General features: G+C 37.8%; 1 protein-coding gene across 2 annotated transcripts in view; it reads left to right on the top strand.

The window, feature by feature from the left end:
- Positions 1-9,159: 9,159 nt before the first annotated feature.
- The window catches only part of LOC106882305 (DNA damage-regulated autophagy modulator protein 1), a 46,610-nt gene continuing 33,269 nt past the window's right edge, over positions 9,160-22,500 (top strand). The window contains exon 1 of one of the 2 annotated variants that reach the window (XM_089340937.1): positions 9,160-10,196. The gene's annotated coding sequence lies outside the window, so the exon portion shown is untranslated. Of the gene's footprint in view, positions 10,197-17,289; positions 17,878-22,500 lie in introns of those variants that run through there. The other variant, XM_089340938.1, reaches the window with a different exon arrangement.

Raw genomic sequence — 22,500 nt, 5'->3', positions numbered from 1 at the left:
TGAAACAGTTGATGATAATGCTGCAATGCTACCTGATTGACTAAACAACCTGATTGACTAAACAAATGGCTACACTGTACATCACCAGATATTTTATGCATCTCAGCAGTAATTCCTCACAGTCGGAGGCTTTCTTTGTCTTCATATTCTAAAATGTTTTATCTATCACATTACTGTCTACAAGAATAGCTGGTCCTTCTTTGGGTCCACATTGGGATAACTCTCTCTCTCTCTCTCTCTCTCTCCCTATTCAGTCTGCACATTTATTAGCCTTTCATCATAGCACTTATACATCTCTCTCTTTTCATAAGCACTAAGTGAAAGTATCTTATTATCTATCCATACACACTTCTCATGCACAACATCTTGATACTCTCTAATACACTATCTCATAATCTAGAACACTTCATGCCTCTAATCCTCGTGTTATAAAACATTCACAAACCTCTAACACTCTGCTTCACCCTTGCCAAGTAAACTTGCTGCATAGTTTCTCTTCTAACTACCTGATATAGTTCTCTGTTGCTTCAATTCTTCTAGTCTTTTCAACAGTGACTGTCAACTTATTTATTCTTGTGTAACCCTTAAAATAAATTACATATCTCAAGGAACCCCTGCACAAAAAAAAAAAATTATATACCACATCTTTCTCAATTTTTTCATCATAGTTCACATGGTAAATATACATATATATATATATATATATATAATTCAATAATAGGATAAAATCTTTATAAGAATTTATCAAGTAGTTAGCGTGAAAAAACCTCATAAGGGAAAAAACTCATCATTTTTCCCTATAAATATATTTAATTTATATAAGAGCATTACTATACAATAACGCCTCACGCTAAGAATGACTCCAGAAGTCAAACTACGATAATAAACACATTTTTATAGTAGTTTGACTTCTGGAGTCCCTCTTAGCGTGAGGTGTTATTGTATAGTAATGCCCTTATATAAATTAAATTATATATATATAAATATATATATATATATATATATATATATATATATATCCCCAATGGTTGTTATATTCTGTTGATAACATAATAGGTTAGATAGGATGATGTCTATATTACAATACTACAATAACCAATAATATGTTGTGCATGTATAGTAATATCATGATCATGAAATTAGCATTAGTTTATCTCGCTCTTTCTTGTGGAACCCCTAGGAACCTTTTGCAGAACCCTAGGGTTCTGGAGAAGCCTAGTTGAGAAATGCTGCTTTTCAAGCCCATCTCTTTGTTTTTATGACTCTGTCTACCTCAATGTTCCACCATCGTGTCACCCTCAGTCTGGCTGAAGCCACAGATTTAGTCTAGCTCTCAGTATGCTGCCCTAGAGGAATTTCCACTTGCCCTATATGTTTACGTCTTTAATCTGACCTGGGAAGAAAGTAACTTGTGGTAATCTGGCATCTTGTATGTGAGGAAATAAGGTTTTCACCTGGAAACCAGAGAGATGTACCAGCCTAGTGGACTGTGGACAAACAAAAGGTTTAGAAGAATTACTGCTAAAAGTTTCTCTAAGAAGTGATGTACAGTTTAATAACACTCTTTCAATCAATTCAAATTCTGATTCTATAAAATTAAACTTAAAGAATTTTTTTCTTTATCTCTTTTGAATAATTTATTAGGAAACTTTTTTTGTGAATCTACAGGTACAGGTGGCTGTGCAGTTAAGAAGCTTGGCTTCCGACTATTATGGTCTCAGGTTCAGTCCCACTTTGCGTGGGCCTATAGTCCTGGGCTGACCAAAGACTTGCAAGTGGATTTGGTCAATGGAAACTGAAAGAAGTCTATAGTGTATGTGTGTGTGTGTGTGTGTGTGTGTGTGTGTGTGTGTGTGTGCACGCGTGCGCATGTGTATGCTGTGTTGTGTGTGTATGTGTGTGTGCACGCGTGTGCATGTGTATGCTGTGTTGTGTTTGTCCTCCATTAGCATTTGACAACCAGTACTGGTTTGTTTACATCCCTGTAACTTAGCAGTTCTGCTGAAGAGACTGATAGATTAAGTACCAGGCTTCAAAAAAAAATATAAGTGTCAGAATCAATTTGTTTAGCGGAACCAAATGACTGAAACAAGTAAAAGATTTTTAAAAATCTACACAGACCTGAATTATCTATTTATGGGATCTCTTTCCTTGAGGTAGTCGGTTCTTTTAAATGTAATAACTATATTTCCTGTCTAGGAAATGACATTTGAAAAACATTTCAAACAACTTTCTCATATAATGCTACATTGTTCTCAATATCCTTAAGCAGGATGTAGTTTGATGTTATCAACTGGGATAAAACAACACCAGCAGTTCTCATTTTTCTTTTTGTTCTCATTTTTGTTGTGAATGACACTGGTCAACAAAATAAAACTTTTATTTTCTAACATAAAATCTTAGAGCTGTGTCAGACTAATCTAATTTTTGGGTGCTGATTCCAAAACTGACCTCAGATTTGCTCTATCAAATCACATTTTTGTGTCATCAGTATATATCTTTATTTACCTGGAGCATACCAAAAATTAACTTTACACCATTATTTGCAAGAATTTTTGCTAGATTGTCATGCTAATTTTGAATAATATGTTCAAGCTGAGTTTTGCATTAAAATCCTTTCTCGTCTTTTCAGGTGTGAACTGAGCCACTGTGATCTAGTTATACTCTTTTACTTGTTTCAGTCATTTGACTGTGGCTATGCTGGAGCACCGCCTTTAGTCGAGCAAATCGACCCCAGGACTTATTCTTTGTAAGCCTAGTACTTATTCTATCGGTCTCTTTTGCCGAACTGCTAAGTTACAGGGATGTAAACACACCAGCATCGGCTGTCAAGCGATGGTGGGGGGACAAACACAGACACGTAAACATATACACACACATACATATGTATACATATATACGACAGGCTTCTTTCAGTTTCTGTCTACCAAATCCACTCACAAGGCTTTGGTCGGCCCGAGGCTATAGTAGAAGACACTTGCCCAAGGTGCCACGCAGTGGGACTGAACCCAGAACCATGTGGTTGGTAAGCAAGCTACTTACCACACAGCCACTCCTGCACCTATGGATACAACATCAAAAAGAAGGACGTACTGTAATGACCCTAATATTTTCTGTTACATCTGTGGCAAGTTCATTCCACAGGTTCAAAGGTGCATCCTTAATAGCTTTGTCAAGAAGGTATATCTTGGAGGCCAGGACAAAACCTGGGCTCCCCATAAAGTTTGCAAAACCTGTGTTGAAACTTGGTGTGATGAAGTAATTCATCAAAGCTCTTGATCACAGTGGGGACTGCTTCACATATATATGTACAACCTGTAATGGATATGTATCCTGTCATAATGAGTTGGTCTGTTGGGTTTGAATGAACTGCAGACTCGGTAATCAGAGTATAATTTCATTTATTTAGCATAAATGATACCGCGTTGATCGGACATCGAAACATATCACTACATTACAAACGTGTATAACTAACTACGAGTTATATGCGGAGAAAGCATGTATTTGGTTCAGCTTAGTTGATAGCAGTGAAAACCACTGTTCTGGGTTGTTGCATATCTTTGCTGAGTTGATAGCAGTTAAAACCGCTTTTCGTACGTTCGAGTCAGAGACTAGATTCAGACTGCCCATCTACTGTTCCCTGTGTTGTATTTATAGTCAGCAGCGAGGTAGACAATCTATTTTTAGCTATGGCAAAATTCTGCTGCTGATTTACAAAAAGGGCGCCAATTTAAGGTTTTCACTAAGGGAGCTGTCGATATATTTTTAGCTATGATGAAATCTTAACTAACTCAATCTAAGGCTATAAGGTGTCCGTTACAAACCTTTCCAAATCTTGGTAACAAGAAGGCAGGAATATTTGACGGACCTCAAATAAGAACACTTCTCAATGAGTGCGGCAGAGGCTAGAGCTTGGAATGTCCTCATGTGGTACAGAATCTCCTTGGAAACAGGAAAGCTGATAACTATCAAGAGATTGTAATGGAACTGCTCTTGAGTTTGCAGGCATTCGGATATAGAATGTGTATTAAATTGCACTACTTACACTTGGGTGAGTTTCTAGAAAACCTGGGTGATGTTAATGAAGAATAAGGCAGATACTTTCATCAGGATGTAAAAGTAATAGAAGACAGCTACCAAGGCTAATGGGACTCAAACATGATAGCAGATTGTTGGCACTCCGTCGCTTACAACATCGAGGGTTCCAGTTGATCCGATCAACGGAACAGCCTGCTCGTGAAATTAATGTGCAAGTGGCTGAGCACTCCACAGACACGTGTACCCTTAACGTAGTTCTCAGGGATATTCAGCGTGACACAGTGTGACAAGGCTGGTCATTTGAATTACAGGTACAACAGAAAACAGGAAATAAGAGTGAGAGAAAGTTGTGGTGAAAGAGTACAGCAGGGTTCGCCACCATCCCCTGCCGGAGCCTCGTGGAGCTTTAGGTGCTTTCGCTCAATAAACACTCACAACGCCCAGTCTGGGAATCGAAACCGTGATCCTATGACCGTGAGTCCGCTGCCCTAACCACTGGGCCATTGCGCCTCCACGATAGCAGATTACTACTGGAGCTTAATGAGAGACATTCCAGCTGTACAAAAGAGATTGTCAAAAACAGGGACATTCTTGCAGTAATAAGATGATTAGAATGAATTATCACAATAAATAGAGATTTTGTGTTCATATTTTGTTATCACCAAGCTTATTCATACATGCTAAAGTGCATTTTTCTCTCACAACTTTGTGTTTTGATTTATTAGGTTAAAAAGAAAAGACACATTGTCTATTAAAAATTGCATCTGTGTATGTTTAATTCTTCCTTTATGAGCATTAAACAGTTGTTTCTAGCAAGAACTAACAGATTTTATATCTCAAAACTCTGATGTGATAGACAAAAATTTGATGCCAGATTTGGATTCAGCTCCCCAAAATTAGTTAAAAACCATTGATAAACCTTGTGCCAGAAAATATGTGTTGACCTGTGATAATTAGTGTAGGTACAACTGAATGGTTAAGATGTTTGCCATCAAACCACATTTTTTCAGTTTCAGTCCCATTGTGTGGCACATTGGACAAGTGTCTTCTACTATAGCCCTAGGCCAACCAAAGTCTTGTGAGTGGATTTGGTTGAAGGAAACTGAAAGAAGCCTGTTGTGTGTGAGAGTGTGTGTGAAAAAGAGAAACAGTGTGTGTGTGTGTGTGTGTGTGTGTGTGTGTGGTGGAGTGTATTGAGGCCCAGATGTGGCTGTATAGAAGCTTGCTGCCCAATCACTTGGTTCTGGGTTCAGTCCCACTGCATGTACCTTGGGCAAGTGTCTTCTACTATAGCCTCAGACTGACCAAAGCTTTGTGATTGGATTTGGTAGACGGAAACTGAAAGAAGCCTGCCACTTATATATATACATTTGTGTTTGTCTCTCCCCATCACTTGGCAACTGGTCTTGGTGTGTTTATGTCCCTATAACTTAGCAGTTTGGCAAAACAGAACGATAGAATAAGTACCAGGCTTAACAAAAGAAGTACTGGGGTCAATTCATTAAATTAAAATTTCTTCAAAGCAGTCTCCCCAGCATGGCTGCAGTCTAATGGTTGAAACAAATAAAAGAGAAAATATATACCATCATCATCAGCATTAACCTCTGTTGTCCATGCTAGCATGGGTTGGACGGTTTGACCAGGGCTGGTAAGCTGAGGGGCTGCACCAGACTCCAGTCTGATTTGGCATGTTTTCTACAGCTGGATGCCCTTCCTAATGCCAACCACTCCAAGAATGTAATGGGTTGTTATTATTATTATTATTATTATTATTATTATTATTATTATTATTATTATTATTATCATTATTATTCAGGTCACTGCCTGGAACCGAACTCGGAATTTTGGGGTTAGTGGCCTGTGCTCTTAACCACTACACCAGATTGCAGGTTGATCTCACAGGTCCACTTAACAGTTCACATTGCCTTGTTGTGGTAAATAGTTTTTCTAAGTGTCCTGAAGTACATAAGTGTAAAAAACTGACATACAGTAAATGTTTTACACAAATTGTTCGCCAGATGTGGTATTCGTGATACCATTGTGTCTAACAATTGAACTTACTTTACTGCAGATGAATTCAAAAAATTCTGTGAAATGTTCTCTATCAAACATGTGACCACTCCAAATGAATAAGTGGAGTGTTTTGTTGATACATTTAAGAGGTTCTTTCAAGAAAGCGAACAATGAAATAATGGATGACCAAGCACTTCAATAGTTTCTGAGGGTATATCGAGTGACACCAAATCGCAATACTCCATCTGGAATGTCACCAGTGGAATTGATGTTTGCTAGGAAGATTAGCTCAATGTTCAACAAGTTGTTACCAGGTGAAAATGGGAAAAATATCAGACAACAAATATAATACAAAATTTTTCAAAATTGGTCACAAAGTTTTCTTTAAAACGTATAAAAATAGTAAAGAAATGTGGAAAAATGGAGTGTTTACTAAACAGATTGGGAAAGTGTTATTTTTAGTAAAAGGTCACAGCTATGAACATAAGAGACATATAAATCAACTAAAAAAAAACGGTTTACTGAGGAAACAGTTACAAGAAACGAAATTCCAATGGAAGTCTTCTATGATACGTTTGATGTACCAACACCTAAACAAACTGTGGAAACTACACAAGAAAAAGAAAATGAACAGAATCACTTGAAATACATCCTAAATGCAAAAGATATTAAGCTCCAGGTGGAGCTAAATTCTCAAAAAGGGGCTATGTTATGGGAGAATCTTGAACACACCCATGCAACAATTACAATAAACAAGAACTGAGTGAATTGCCAAGGGGTGTAGTTGGCGGTATTAGTTTGAAATGTGTTGGTTTAACAGTCAGTAGTTGAAAAGTGAATACTGAGTATCGTACCTACGTTCGAGTAGTATGGAGTGCGTTCTGTGTTAACATATATTCCAGCAATAGGTTATTTGTAGATAACCACAACTATCTATTTATTTGTGTAATACCATTTTACATAAGCAATATGAAGCTATGGCAAAGAACAAATCAAGTTTCGATTAGGGAGCAAATATTTAAGAAAAAGTGGAAGTGGATTGGTAGCACAATTAGAAAAGACACCTTCTATCGCAATGTTAAATGTCATGAACAGTGGTTTGGTAAAAGGGAAAAAGCTCAACCACAACCGAGAAGGGAACTTCGTGGAAAAAAGGTTCTTCTCTCTATCTGGTGGGATTGCAAAAGAGTAATTTGCTTTGAATTGTTACCACCTAATGCGACAATCAATGCTCAAGTCTACAGTCAGCAATTAGAGCGTTTAAACCAAGCTTTGAAGAAAAAAAGACTTGCTTTAGTGAATCAAAAAGGAGTGATGTTTCATCAGGACAATGCGATACCCCACACTGCAAAGATCACATCACAGAAGGTCGAAGAGCTTGGTTGGGGAAAAATTCCTCATCCACCTTATTCTCCCGACCTTGCTCCTTCAGACTACCATTTGTTTCGTAGTTTACAGAATCATTTTGGGGACATAACTTTCGCAAGCCAGGTGGAGATCGAAACTGACATTTCAGAGTTCTTCGCTTTGAAACTAAAAGAGTTTTACATTGATGGGATTAAAAAGCTTGTAAATAGATGGAAGGAAGTCATAGATAATCAGGGAAAATACATTGATGATTAAATTTCAATTAAATATAACATTTGATCACTTGTTTTCTTTATTCAAAATTCGGACAGAACTTATGGGATGACCTGATATATTAAATACATGAAATACTAAAAATGTGTATATATGTATATCCAACTTACACAGAATACAAATGAAATAGAAAATTAAAGAGGTGAAAGAAACCTGTTGTATACATAGTGACAATTATAATTCTCGTTTTTGGTGAAACATTGCAACCTGTTGTTTATAGTAATTTTTATGTATACACATTAGCGAATCACTAAATCATCTGATAATTTGGATGAGGAAAACTTAAATACTAATGACAAAGCAAATCTGAAAAGAGCTGAACAATCAAACTGGTTTAACTGATGAGGTAAAAGAAACTGCTGAAACTGATGTCAGTATTAAGAATTCTTGATCAGCACTGATCAGACAATTATGGTTCCTGTTAGTATATATGTTTTCATTTATGTGCATTAACTACGGCATTAGAGCGGTTTAGCTCTTATTTATTGCAATGTAAGTGTTTCCTAACACCATAGTCACATTTAGTGACAATTATATCGAGTGTTGGGCCTCACGGAGGCAATGACCAAGACCTTTAGCATTATGTTGTGCTTGAGAAGAAGACCCATCAAGCTGAGCAAAGTTGCAGTCATGGCAGATACCAGTGTCACACAAATTGGCACCCATGCTGGTGGCACGTAAACGCACCCCGGTGTCATGCAAATAGCATGTAAAAGCACCCATTATACTCTTGGAGTAGTTGGCGTTAGGAAGGGCATCCAGCTGTAGAAAGCCATACCAAATCAGACTGGAGTCTAGTGCAATCTTCCAGTATGCCAGCCCAGTCAAACTGTCCAACCCATGCCAGCGTGGACAACGGACGTTAAATGATGATGATGATGAGGAGGAGGAGGAGGATATATATACACACAACAGGTTTCTTTCAGTTTTTGTCTACCAAATCCACTCACAAGGCCTTGGTCAGCCCGAGGCTATAACAGACACTTGCACAAGGTGCTATGCAGTGGGACTGAACTCAGAATCACATGATTGGGAAGCAAGCTTCTTACCACACAATCATGCCTTTAATTATTAAAGTTTAATATACAAAGTCTCTTACAAATTTCAGATCTTACTGTATGAGTACTGTCCATACCTGCATAACAAGTTTCATCTTATGGTCTAAACGCATATGATCTCTCATCTTAATTAGGCAAAATTCAATTTTTTCAATGGTGATGATGGAATAGTGGTGGTGGTGGTGATGGTGGTGGCGGCGGTAGAGATGAAGGCAGTAGTGGTAGTGGGAGGTTACAGTGATAGTATTGTCTGAGTCGGGGTAATAGTTATGATGGTAGTAGTAGTAGTAGTAGTAGTAGTGGTGATGATATCGTTAGTGGTTGCGTTCGTAGCTGTGGGAATGATTGGGGAAGAGGACGAAATTGGGGGAGGGCGGGAGGTGGAGAAATATAAATAAAGCAACCGAATAAGAGGCGTAAATTTTGAGAGGGAAGGACTGTGCATTACACGGGAGGAGGGTAGCTTATGTAGTTGATGGGTGGGAAGAAGTGGGTGGGACAGTGGTGCTAAGAAATATGTTTGATGCCAGCAACAGAAACAAACTGAAAGACAGATGTGTGTGGTGGCGGTGCAAGTGTGTGTGTGTGTGAGTGCATGTGTGAGTCTGTGTGTGTATGAGCGCCTATGTGTGTGTGTGTGTGTGCGTCCATGTGTAGTTGCAGTTGTTATTTAACCCAACTAATCCTTGAATGAGTTAACTTATGGTCAAAGGCCTTCCAGCCGCGACCATCCCGTTTTTGTGTATCTGTGATATTGTCGTGTATGTCTTTTTCATTTTAATTTTCATTGTAATTTTCTGGTAATTTGGCTGTTATTTCTAACAGGTCGAACGACTGCTTAGACGCATCCCTGTTGACTCGCACCGCATATCTGTTTTGTGAGTATGTGTGTGGGGGTGGGAGGGAGATAGAAATATAAACAAAGGGGAAAAAGAAAAAGAAGACACAAATAGAGGAAATGGAAGGAAGAAATAAAGAAGAAAAGAAAGACTAAAATAATGGGAGAGGTGCGGCGAGAAGAGGGTGGGGCAAGAAAAATAGACAAATATCGGGACATAGAGAGATATAGATAGATAGATAGATAGATAGATGAGAGAAGAGAATCTAAAATGTCAGTGAAAGAGGAACAGACTGAGGGGGTGCGCTCAGAGAGAGAAATAGAGTGAAGAAAAGAGGAAAGGATCGTCCTAGATCACATATTGCCATTTGCTCCGGCTTTGGCGAATGTTGTAGTTCATGTTGGCTATTTGGTAGGATAAGGATATTTTTTGTGTTCGCTCTGCTCTACATCGGGGCTACATTTTCTTTATTTTCACCACCGCCGTCGTCACCATCGTTCTGAATTAGACAGGAAAAGAAATATTCCATACATACGTTTATATATGCAAATACACGCAGAATGGATCAGATATGACTCTCTTTAATACAGACTCCAGATTTTTCAAGGTAAGTTGATTGCATCAAGTAGAAATGCACTCGCATACACACACACACACACACACACACACACACACATATATATTCCTACATGTATATTAATATGCATATGTATACAGAATCACATGTAAACATTACCGATATATACTTTCACATGGACGTTGTGTTTGGGGGAGAGAGAGATTTGAGGAGGCGATGGAAACATGAAATTTGAAAGAAGAGAGAGTAGAAAGAGAAATAAGATGATTAGTAGATGAGAACATTGTCATTGAAAAGACGTTGTTTGGGGGTTGTTCATGGATCAATAATTTATTTTTGTTTTTGTGGTGAATTTAAAAATGTAGTGAATGGGAATAAGTAGTATAATATGTTGGGAGAAAGAAGGTAGTGTTCGCTTAAGTTACTGGAGATAACTTTGCCTTGATTTATTCAGATTTACGAACGTGGTCATGAATTCCTAATTTTGATATTTGTGTGTATACATATTTACATACATGTATATATCCGCAAACATGTGACTATATATACGTATAGATAGGTTCAAAGATATGCCTGTGCAGACGAATTCAGGAAAACCTGTACCTTATTTTGGGCACATTCAATCTGAATGGGTTTTGAAGAAATGATTTGGTTTCTTTTAAGCGAACAGTTCAACTCATATAATAAATTCATCTTTACAAATTCTCTTGCGCATACATGCTTACATACACACATATATATAAACATATAAGAACACACACATATATATATATATATATATACACGCACACAGTTTTAATCTTACGGACTCATACACAGATCCAATCCTGCGAGCACTTGTACACACACTCAGAAACAACCCCAGTAATTGCGTGTGTGTGTGTGTGTGTGTGTGTAAGTACATACACACACACACACATACACTGTTCTACGAAGACTCGCGCGCGCATGCACACACCCTTGAAAATGTTGGGATAAGATTATGCTCGAAACTATTGATCGATACTTAACTACCGCTCTTGTCATTAGTTCGCCCCTCCCCTAGACTATGTTACTGTACCAAGCCCCACTCAAAGCCCTATTAACGACGATAATTCTTTGTGTTAAAATATTTATTAATTTCCTAATTAAGGGTACATTGTCGTACAGTGTCCCTTTATCGTGCTCGCTTTCGGCGGTTTTGATAACACAAACAGAAACTCAGGTTTGAACTTATGCTGCATAAGGGAACCTCTACATAGACATTTGGTTGCTAGAAATAGGAACTAAATCTCCTTCATAGCACAACAGACTGTCTTAAACTGAGGGCATTCCTAGATATAGTGTATTCGAAAAAATAAATGATGATGACCACGGTCGGAAGGCCATAGACCAAAAGTTCTGTTTCATTAGGGTCTACCTGGAATTCAACAGCGATGACGCCGAGCATTGTCACTTCCATTTATTAACAGCCAAACTAACCTCTCATATACAATTACAAGTTTGTGCACAAACTCTGGAGTCTCTGCTTTCAACCGACACTCTCACTTCATCTTATTCCACATTACCTTACTTCTTTCTACCTACTTCTTTTCATATTCATCTACCTTTTCATTCTTTCCTTCTCTCGTTCTTCATCCTCATTTACCTGTCTGATAAATTCTGTTATCTCCTACTATTTTAGCTGTTTGTTCGTCTATCTTTCTATCGATTTATTTCGTGCTGTTCCTTCGTATCGAAACGTATTTATCCATAATGTATTCCTTATACGCGCGTGTATGTATGTTTGCATGTATGGATGTAATCTATTTTCTTGCATTTTCCATATCTTTTCTCTCTCATCTACTTGTCCTGCTATCGTTATATTTCGGCATCTCTCTCCTTCTCTCTCTCTCTCTCTCTCTCTCTCTCTCTCTCTCTCTCTCTCTCTATCTCTCTCTCTCTCTTTCTGCATTTCTGTTAACGTAAAGACGAGCTAAAAAGGGAAAATTTACATGGTCGTTCGAACTGCTAGAAATGGCCGCCAAATTTTCCTTAAATCACACCTTTGCATCTTAAGAAAGGATAGAATACATTGAATAATATAGTTCTAGATATCTGGAACGAAAAAGATGGGATGGTCATGGCTGGAAAAGCTTTGATCAAAGGTCCCTTGGATCAGAGCTGACTGAGGTTGAACAGCAATAGCAGTCTGTTCTTTAATGATACAAACTGGACATTTTTTTTATTGCATTTCTCAACACACACACACACTTATCCATGTATGTTTTGTCAACAAACTGTTGTGGTTGTTGCTCAACTCCAGAGAAAAAGTGTCAGTTGAAAGCAGAGACTAAGTTTGCTCTAGGCGTGTAAAACTATTGGATCAGGTTATGAAAGTTACTAAAAAGAGATGCGGTGCATTTTATCAGCATAGATGTAATGCAGTTTGGTTTTGTGCCAAGAAGAAATATTTGCCATCTTTTTAGTAGAGAATGCAGAAATATTTTGCCAAGAGTAAAACCCTGTTTGTGACATTTCTTGACTTTTGACACAGTTTCATACTCTAAGGTCTGGTGCTCACTAAGGAAACTAGGGACCAGCAAATAGCTTGTGAGAGCTGTACAAACCATGTGCAGAGATGCTGTCAGCAAAGTAAGTATGAGTAATAAGAATAGCAATGAATTCAGTAGGGATACATCAAAATTCAGTCCTCAGCTTCACATTTCATTATCCTCTAAATTGTGATGTAGTCAGATGAAGTAGTGGGCAATGCTTTCATGGGGGTGATACTTTTAGATCTGCTGTATAAACATGTATGGGTTTGGAGGCTCAAGGGTGGGGCAGCAAATTCGAGTGCTGCCTCAGGTGGCACACACTCTAGCTACATCAACTGCCTCCAAAACCATATCGGAAATGTAATCGTTTTTATTCCAATGTGCCTGAGACTACCCTCTTGTCCTTGTGTCTGTGTTTTTCCCTGCCACCACTGCTTGACAAGACAACTAGTGCTAGCATGTTTACATCCCCGTAACTTAGTGGTTCAGCAAAAGAGGCCGATAGAATAAGTACTAGGCTTTTAAAAATAAGTACCGGGGTCTATACATTCAACTAAAAAAATGATCCAGTTCTTGGGCCTGTTGGATTCTGTCAAACCATTGCCTGCATGGAACATGTATGTTAAATGATGATGATAATGATATGTATGTATATGGTGGTGGTATAGAGACACACACACACACACATATATATATCTATATTCCTGGTCTGGAAACCTATAATGAAGAGGTCACAAAGTAAGCTAAGCAAAGACTAAAGTTTTAGAAATAGAAGCTCACCTGGGAAATGACTTTTCTCTGTGTAGAAAAAGAGGTAAGCAAGATTTCCATATTGTGTACTCTGTATAAATAATGGGTGCATAAGAGATACTGTGGGATCAAAGGCTGATTAACAAAAGGGTTTGACTCTGCTTGCAGCTGATACACTGGAGCACAAGAGTATTAAATGTGCAGGTGAAATAGACTTTCCAATACCCAGACAGCTCTCTAGAAGTAGTTGATAGCTGTTGTAACACAGGGGACTTAATTAGCTGTGAAGGTTCAAGTATAGTACCCTATATAAAAACTGGTTGGAACATTCCAGGGAGCTACTACTTCTATTGGTAATAAAGGGCTTAACTCTTCAGAGTGAAGGGTAGGTTTTATGATACTTATATACAAACTGTAGTGGAGGCGCAATGGCCCAGTGGTTAGGGCAGCGGACTTGCAGTCATAGGATCACGGTTTTGATTCCCAGACTGGGTGTTGTGAGTGTTTATTGAGCGAAAACACCTAAAGCTCCATGAGGTTCCAGCAGGGGATGGTGGTGAACCCTGCTGTACTCTTTCACCACAACTTTCTCTCACTCTTACTTCCTGTTTCTGTTGTGCCTGTAATTCAAAGGGTCAGCCTTGTCACACTGTGTCACGCTGAATATCCCCGAGAACTACGTTAAGGGTACACGTGTCTGTGAAGTGCTCAGCCACTTGCACGTTAATTTCACGAGCAGGCTATTCCGTTGGTCGGCTCAACTGGAACCCTCGACGTCGTAAGCGATGGAGTGCCAACAACCATACAAACTGTAATCGTGCATGGTAGTGAGAGGTGGGCCTTGCATGCAGAGGGTTTATGAAGAAAGGAAAGAAATGAAGCATGTTTTGCTCAATGTGACTAAAGCCTGAGAGAGGGACATGCACAATTGTCTTGCCATAGAGGAGATACATGGCTACCCCACATTATTTAAGGGTGGTGGGAGGAGCTGGATAGGAGATGGAGATGATAGTTATGAGATGCCTGAGCATCTCAAGATACAAGTAGGTGAGTATAAGAGAGAATATGGACACTGAATCAGGAGGGAAAGGAGGGGGTGCATAATTTCTAAAGAGTGTCAAAAGAGAATAACAGATGGGGGAAGGGGTAATGAATAAGGGTAGAGGTGTTGTTGATTATAGATAAGGGTTTATAACCCAAACTATGTTCTCATGATATTCTACATGCTTAGACATCTATGTATATATCTATTAAGAATTTATGACGTATTATTAATATTAATATCTATACTCATATATTTCTCATATTCCAATGAAACACATGTAGCAGAATTAAAAAGGTACCACATATTCCAGTTTTTGTTTATATATCTATATGTGTGTGTAAGCCATCTAAAAGTCCATAAATTAGGAAAAATTGCACTCGTATATCTGTCAGTAGAGTGGGTATATTAATCGAAGTGTACAGTATTATATTTCCATTACAGCTGAGCTTACCAATTGGTTTCACACTATGCATTCAATAGAGTGTTAGGTAACAGTCCAACTATGTAACCTAGCACTCTTCAGAGGTAGCCATTATGGAATGTATATGACAACTGCTCCCTATTGTTGGAGGTAAATAGATACATCCGGTTTGTGGCTGCTGTGAAAAAGATGATGAAATGAATTTGAAGGGGGGGGGCCTTCAAAATTCGCTATAACATCCACAAGTCCTCCTTCAACATCCTAGAGAATTGCAACAACACAACCCTAGCCAAGCACATATGGTCATTGAAAGAAAGTACCACCATACAGCATCAAGTGAAGGATTCTAGAGAAGTATAAAGCATACTTCAAAAGCAGTAGGAAGAGCAGATTATGTCTGGCTGAGATAAGAGCGATTTTAAAGAGCTCCCAGCACCCAGGCAACAGCCTGAACAGCAGAAGTGAAATATTTAATCCTTGCATATGTGAAAGGAAGTACATCCTATCATACTTGCATGCCCCATCATGACTATAATTATCTGCCCCCTCCCCCAACTTCGGTCCTCCACTTATACCTAAGAGTCCAGCAAAGAGTTTGACCTTCAAGCAAGATCGTTGCCAGTGCCCCTGGACTGGCTCTTGTGCGGGTGGCACATAAAATACACCATTTTGAGTGTGGCCGTTGCCAGTACTGCCTGACTGGCCTTCGTGCCGGTGGCACGTAAAAGCACCCACTACACTCTCTGAGTGGTTGGCGTTAGGAAAGGCATCCAGCTATAGAAACTCTGCTAAATCAGATTGGAGCCTGGTGTAGCCATCTGGTTTCACCAGTCCTCAGTCAAATCGTCCAACCCATGCTAGCATGGAAAGCGGACGTTAAACGATGAACGATACACTAGCACACACACAAACAAACACACATACCCCAGCATAGCAGACATCCACCCAATAGACTTTTTTTCCACCACCACCACCGATATAAGTCCCCACGCATATTATACCCCTACACACACATACATAAATGTAGTATTAGCACCAAACTTTGGCAATGTGAGCTATACTAACCCCTGAACTGGACATTGTTGCATTGTTCCAAAGATCGCGCCTATCCCATCTAGAGTAAGAACTATGTACTACAATATCTTGGAATTCAAGGGCTCACAGCTATTTAATTCCTTGCCAAAACATATGAGAGATCTTTTTGGAGTGAGGGTAGATGTTTTCAAGAAACAACTGAATCCCATTCCTGCTGTCAAAGGTCCCAGATGAACCTATGTCACAGCAAGAAACTCAAAAGAGGCCAGCAATGTCGAACTCCCTTCTTCAGTTAAGGCCAATCACATAAAAATAGCCATTGAAAAGGTGATTAAACTAGTGGTGCTCCAGCATTGCCACAACATTTGGGCTACAACATATGAATGAATAAAAGGATACATACATATATATACATGTGTGTGTGTGAATGTTTGTGTATGTATATTATATATATAGGCGTAGGAGTGGTTCTGTGGTAAGTAGCTTGCTTACCAACCACATGGTTCCGGGTTGTCCCACTGCGTGACACCTTGGGAAAGTGTCTTCTACTATGGCCTTGGCCGACCAAAGCCTTGTGAGTGGATTTGGTAGACAGAAACTGAAAGAAGCCCGTTGTATATATGTATATATATATGTATGTGTGTTTGTGTGTCTGTGTTTGTTCCCCCACCATCGCTTGACAACCGATGCTGATGTGTTTACGTCCCCGTAACTTAGTGGTTCGGCAAAAAGAGACCGATAGAATAAGTACTAGGCTTCCAAAGAATAAGTCCTGGGGTCGATTTGCTCGACTAAAGTCGGTGCTCCAGCATGGCCACAGTCAAATGACTGAAACAAGTAAAAGAGTTTATACAGATTTATATATATATATATATATATATATATATATATATATATATATATATATATATTGATAGAAAGGACAACAAAAGAAAGAAAGAGACCTTAATATTATGTAAATAGAGGAATTTATCTGTAAAAATATGTCACACTTATTCGGTAGCCATGATAAAACTCTGAGTTTCGGATGCCTGGGTGGGAACCCATGCCAACATCTCTTCAGTTATCCAGCCATTGAAAATTCCTATGAAAAATTCCCACCCCGGCATCTGAAACTTGGAGTTTTATCATGGCTACCGAATAAGTCTCACATATTTTTACAGATATATATATATATATCTGCCGGGGTGGGAACACACATATATATATACACACACACACATATATGTATACATATATAGATATATACATATATGTATACACACACACAAACACACACACGCATACACACACATACTCATTGATATGCATACACAAACACGTGGCAGCTATAATTGATGAAAGCAATGAAATTGAAATAATATCCTGTTTAATTTTGTTACATTGAATGTAAAATTCCGAGAAAGAAAGAATGGCATAAATACAGGATGTATTCAATTGAATTTGATGTCATAAGATACAAATTATGAAGAAAATATATATGTAAAAAAAGTTGAAAATAGTTGCTAGCTGGTGGGATTGGTATCAATTTAGATCAGTACGTTCCTGTTTCAGCTGTTAATTGTATCATGAGCTTGATGCTGATAGCAAGTCCTTACATCAAATGTTTTATTCGGCCAGTGACATTGAACAAAGCCTAAACATTTGCTAAACACTTCAAGAACTCATTACCACATTAACAATCCTTTTATTGTGATATAAGATTTATACTCATGCATTGATATCTACTCACAACCATCCACTTGTTCAAGATAACTCTTCAAATTTTTTATCAGTCATTTTGGGAAGCTACTATAGATAAAATATTCACAGATTCACGCTACATCAAAACCACTTTAAAAATAGATTAAAAGAGCAAGGATTTTCGTGTTTTTTTTATCTGCCACATATAACAATTGGATTTTCTCAACTCTTTCATTCATCAAACTTAGATTGTCAAACAAGGTGAGCTTATTATTACATTATTTCTTTTACTTAATGCATAAATATAAGCAGTATACCAAAAAATTACTGGAATTACAGTTAGTTTTTGTATTTAATTATATTGTCTAGCAGTAAATATTTCTTACATAGGTCTATACAACAGAAATTACTGCATAAAAAAAGCACTGCCATATTATACACACTCTAATTTCAGCAACACATATTCAGGATATAACATTCTTAGTGCATTAAAGCATGCAATACAACTGCATATCACACCTGTAGTGATTGTTTGAGACAGTATTTTTTTTTTTTAAGTGATATGGTACATATCAAATATAGCCAAATTCTTTAACTAATGGTATTATTATTGTTTGGTGTAGTTTATTATTACTATCAATTTTCTTTTTTTATTATTTGCTTTCACTGGACTACCAAGTATCATGTGCTCTTGTTGTTATTTTTACTGTATTGAAAGTGTTTTCAGCATCGCCTTACTGGCACATGTGCCAGTGACACATGATAAACAACATTCAAGCGTGGTCGGTGCCAGTGCCGCCAGACTGGCTCCCATGCACGTAGCACGTAAAAACACCTTTGAGCGTGGTCGTTGCCAGAATCGCTTGACTGGCCCTCATGCCGGTAGCACGTAAAAGCACTCACTACACTCTCGGAGTGGTTGGCATTAGGAAGGGCATCCAGCTGTAGAAACTCTGCCAAATCAGATTGGAGCCTGGTGTAGCCATCTGGTTCACCAGTCCTCAGTCAAATCGTCCAACCCATGCTAGCATGGAAAGTGGACCTTAAACGATGATGATGATGATGATATATATGTATTCTCACATACTTACATATATATATATATATATATATATATATATATATATATATATAAACAAATAGTAAATGAGTATATGCATATATACGTACAGGTATGTGCATACTGACATCCACCTGTATGTATAGGTGCATATCTGGGTACAGGACATTGCAAACAAAACGTAGATGAGAAAACACACAAGCCACATAGAGAACATTCTACTTCATCAGCTACCCACGTTTTAACACCAGCGTTTCGAAGAGCTTGGGCAGGACGCATCGTTAAAACGGCTCATCCCATGGACCGCAGATTAAATTTGTATACGCAAATTAAATCTAGCCATGGAAGAATGTAGTGGCGGACAAAAAACAAGACAGAACAACAAACAGAAAAGGCTTTACGGCCAGATGAGAAAAATTATGTGTGTAGGAACGCTGTGAAGCACGAACTTGAAAGGGACGAAGTGGTTTGTGTGCTTGCTCGGCGATAGCCAAGGAAGAAAAGGATTAATGACCGGAAGCATGTGACCATGCCGGTGTAAAGGGAAGAGAGAGAGTGGTAGAGGGAGAAACGTAAAATGTTTTCAGTGTAATGGCATTGGAGTGCTTCAAACTCCACTGTTAGTTTAGCACTATGTGGTGACCATAGCTGAGAAGAGTAATCTAGGTGGCTAAGAACAAAGGTCCTTCGCAGGGTCAACATAACTTCTACCCGTATTTCTAACCAATCAGCGAACAAAGAAATTTTCAAGTCAAACAAGGGCTTTTATAATTTAGCACTGGAGAAGCAGGATATAGGGAAAAATTAAAATTCTACAGCAAAAACGATAAAATAAAAAAAATGTAATGAGAAGGACGATCATAACAATAATCGCAGTATACTAGACAACAGAGGATAGGAAACAAATAATAGCCAGCAAATGACTAAGGAAAAAAATAAGGCTAGGAATTTTAAACATGAATGCCAACTAATATGATGATTAGTAGTGATTTTAAAGAATTAGGGCTACATAAGGTGGAAAGAAACTTACATATTAATTGAAACACTGAGATAAATGAGTTAACTACTATGAGAACCAGTCCAGTGGAACTACACAAATAATTAACGATTGTAATAATAAGAGGACCAAATATAAAAGCCATGGAAATAGGTTAAACACTTTTAATATGTACTTAACTAAAACTACTGGCAACCATGCCACAAACTTCTCTAGTAAAATTATCTCTAGTAATGTCAAGTTATATATAATTTCCTTCAGAAAGCAAATTGTTCTCCTCATCAATGGAAAAGTATTTTGCAAAAAATAGCTAATATTTTTAAGTGTTTAATGGGCATAAATTTACGCTTACATTTTCTAATTGCTGAAACATTGCACAAATTATAGCAACACACAATGTGAGTAAGTTAAGTAGTTTCCATGTGAATATTGATGGTAGTAACCCGAATATAAATAGTGGATTAGAAATAAATAGTAAGTATGTTGATATAATTAACCAAGCTATGGGCATGAGAAATAGATACAGCAGAAGTATTAATCAAAGGAAAGCAACCATAAGTAACTCAGACATGAGACTAGGAAGGGAACACAAGAATGCTAGAAAGTGTACTAACCAGAATGTCATTAGTGAAAATAGAAGAAATAACCTGAAAAATAGGCAAAATAAGTTAGAGACTACCCCTAATGAAACCAACATAGAAAATAATAATGGAATTAGAAGAGCTAATAACTGTGATTGCACAAGGAATAGACAATTTCCTTTAAACTTTGAATGTAAAATTAAAAATATGGTTTACAGGTGCAAAGTTACATCAGAAGAAAAAGAGTATTTCTATATAGGTGCCAGCTCACCTTTTAATAAACAAAGAATAGCTAGCCATGAAAATTCTTTCAGATTTAGGGAAAAGAAAAATTATACTAACCTTAGTAAATTAATTTGGTCACTGAAAGAAATTGACAAAGTGTATTCAATTGGCTGGGATATTATTAGTAAGGCTAAACCTTATAGAATAGGGAGTAAAAATGCGACTTTTGCATAGAGGAAATGTACCAAATCTTCACTTCTAAATTTAATCTAGTAAACACAAGACAAGAACGTGCTCTAAGATACCTTCATGCAAGAAAATTTATGTTTAAACAATTCAAATAAACAACTTACATTTTGTATAATAATAAAAATTATTAGAACAACAACTGTGAAAACAAGAACCAAAAAATTGAAATTAAATGAATATCTCTAAACTAAGAATATTCTCTTTGAAATGAGTGGAACGGTAAACTTCTAATAGTAATGATAAATCTACATAAACATCCAATCCCTAACCCTAACCTTGACCTATTTTTAGGACTATGTTTTGCTTCACCTACCACAATTAGTAGAGGTGAACCCTAAGTCAAGAGTCCTACAGCTATTAGTAGTAGCACCCATAACCTCCTACAAAAAACTTTATTCACTCAGTTCACTGATTCCTTCAGTTTCACTTCAAAATGGCAAAGAGTAAGGACCTTCATATCAGGTTGCATATCCAACAGTGTGTAGTCGATGCAGTTGAAACATGTGTAGATCTAGAAAAAGATTCTGTGAATAGCTGTTAAATAAAATATTGAATGTGAAAAATCTCCATTCTCCTTATCATTATTAATACTATATACATATATATATACATTTATATCTATTGGATTGCTACTGTCACTAACTATTAGGTTGTCAAGAAAGTTCTTGTGGTTTTTAACCTTTAAATTCAGATGCACATATCTCGGCTCAAACAAAACTTTATTAATCAAAATAAACACCTTCAGAATCAACACACTTTTGCCAACACGAAACAATTTTATTTATGCCAGTAGCATAAAAATCCTGTGTTCTCGTGTCCATGAAGTTGTTGAAGGCGTGTTTTGTATCGTCTCGGTTTTTGAAGCATTTCTCACGCAGGAAGTTGTCGAGATGCTTGAAAAAGTGGTAGATGGTAGGCAAGAGTTCAGGTGAGTATGGCGGATGAGGCAGAATTTTGTAACCCAATTCGTTCAACTTCTGCAGGGTCAATTGTACGACGTGCAGACGAGTGTTGTCATGGAGAAATTGGTTCTTTTCTATTGACCAATGCTGGCTGTTGTTGTCAGAGTTTCTTATGCATTTCATCTATTTGCTGACAGTACTTCTCCACCGTAATGGTTTTGCCTGGATCCAAAAAGCTGTGATGGATGAGACCAGCCACAGACCACCAAACAATCACCATGACCTTCTTTTGGTGCAACTTTGGCTTTGGGAAGTGCTGTGGAGCTTCATCGGCGTCCAACCACTGAGCTGAGCGTCGCCAGTTGTCGTAAAGAATCCACTTTTCATTGCAAGTCACAATCCGGTCGAGAAATGGATCATTTTTGCTGCGTAAAAGAAGGGAAGACAACACTTCAAACCAGCATTTTTTTTGGTTGTTGTTCAATTTGTGTGGCACCCATTTCTCAAGTATTTTTGTTTTTCCAATCTCTTTCAAGTGGTTGGAAGTTGTCATATACGTTACATCTAATTCAGAAGCAAGCTCTCGAACAGTTGTGTGTGGATTGGCTTCCACTAAGGCTCTTAGTTGATCGTTGTCAACATCCGATGGCCAACCACTACGCTTATCATCTTCAAGACTCTCATCACCGCTATGAAATTTCTTGAACCACCATTGTGCTGTACGTTCATTAGTTGTTCCTGGGCCAAATGCCTCGTTGATATCATGAGCTGTTTCAGCAGCTTTTCGACCTAGCTTGAGCTGGAATAAGAAAATTGTGCGAATTTGCTTTTTGTCCATGTTGTATTCAATGTTCTGGAAAAAAATGGCCT

The sequence above is a fragment of the Octopus bimaculoides genome, chromosome 24, assembly GCF_046866305.1.
Source record: "Octopus bimaculoides isolate indiv1 chromosome 24, ASM4686630v1, whole genome shotgun sequence".
Classification (NCBI taxonomy): Eukaryota; Metazoa; Mollusca; class Cephalopoda; order Octopoda; family Octopodidae; genus Octopus; species Octopus bimaculoides.
The sequence above is the reverse complement of the archived record's forward strand: the minus strand, read 5'-3'. Positions and strand labels throughout refer to the sequence as shown.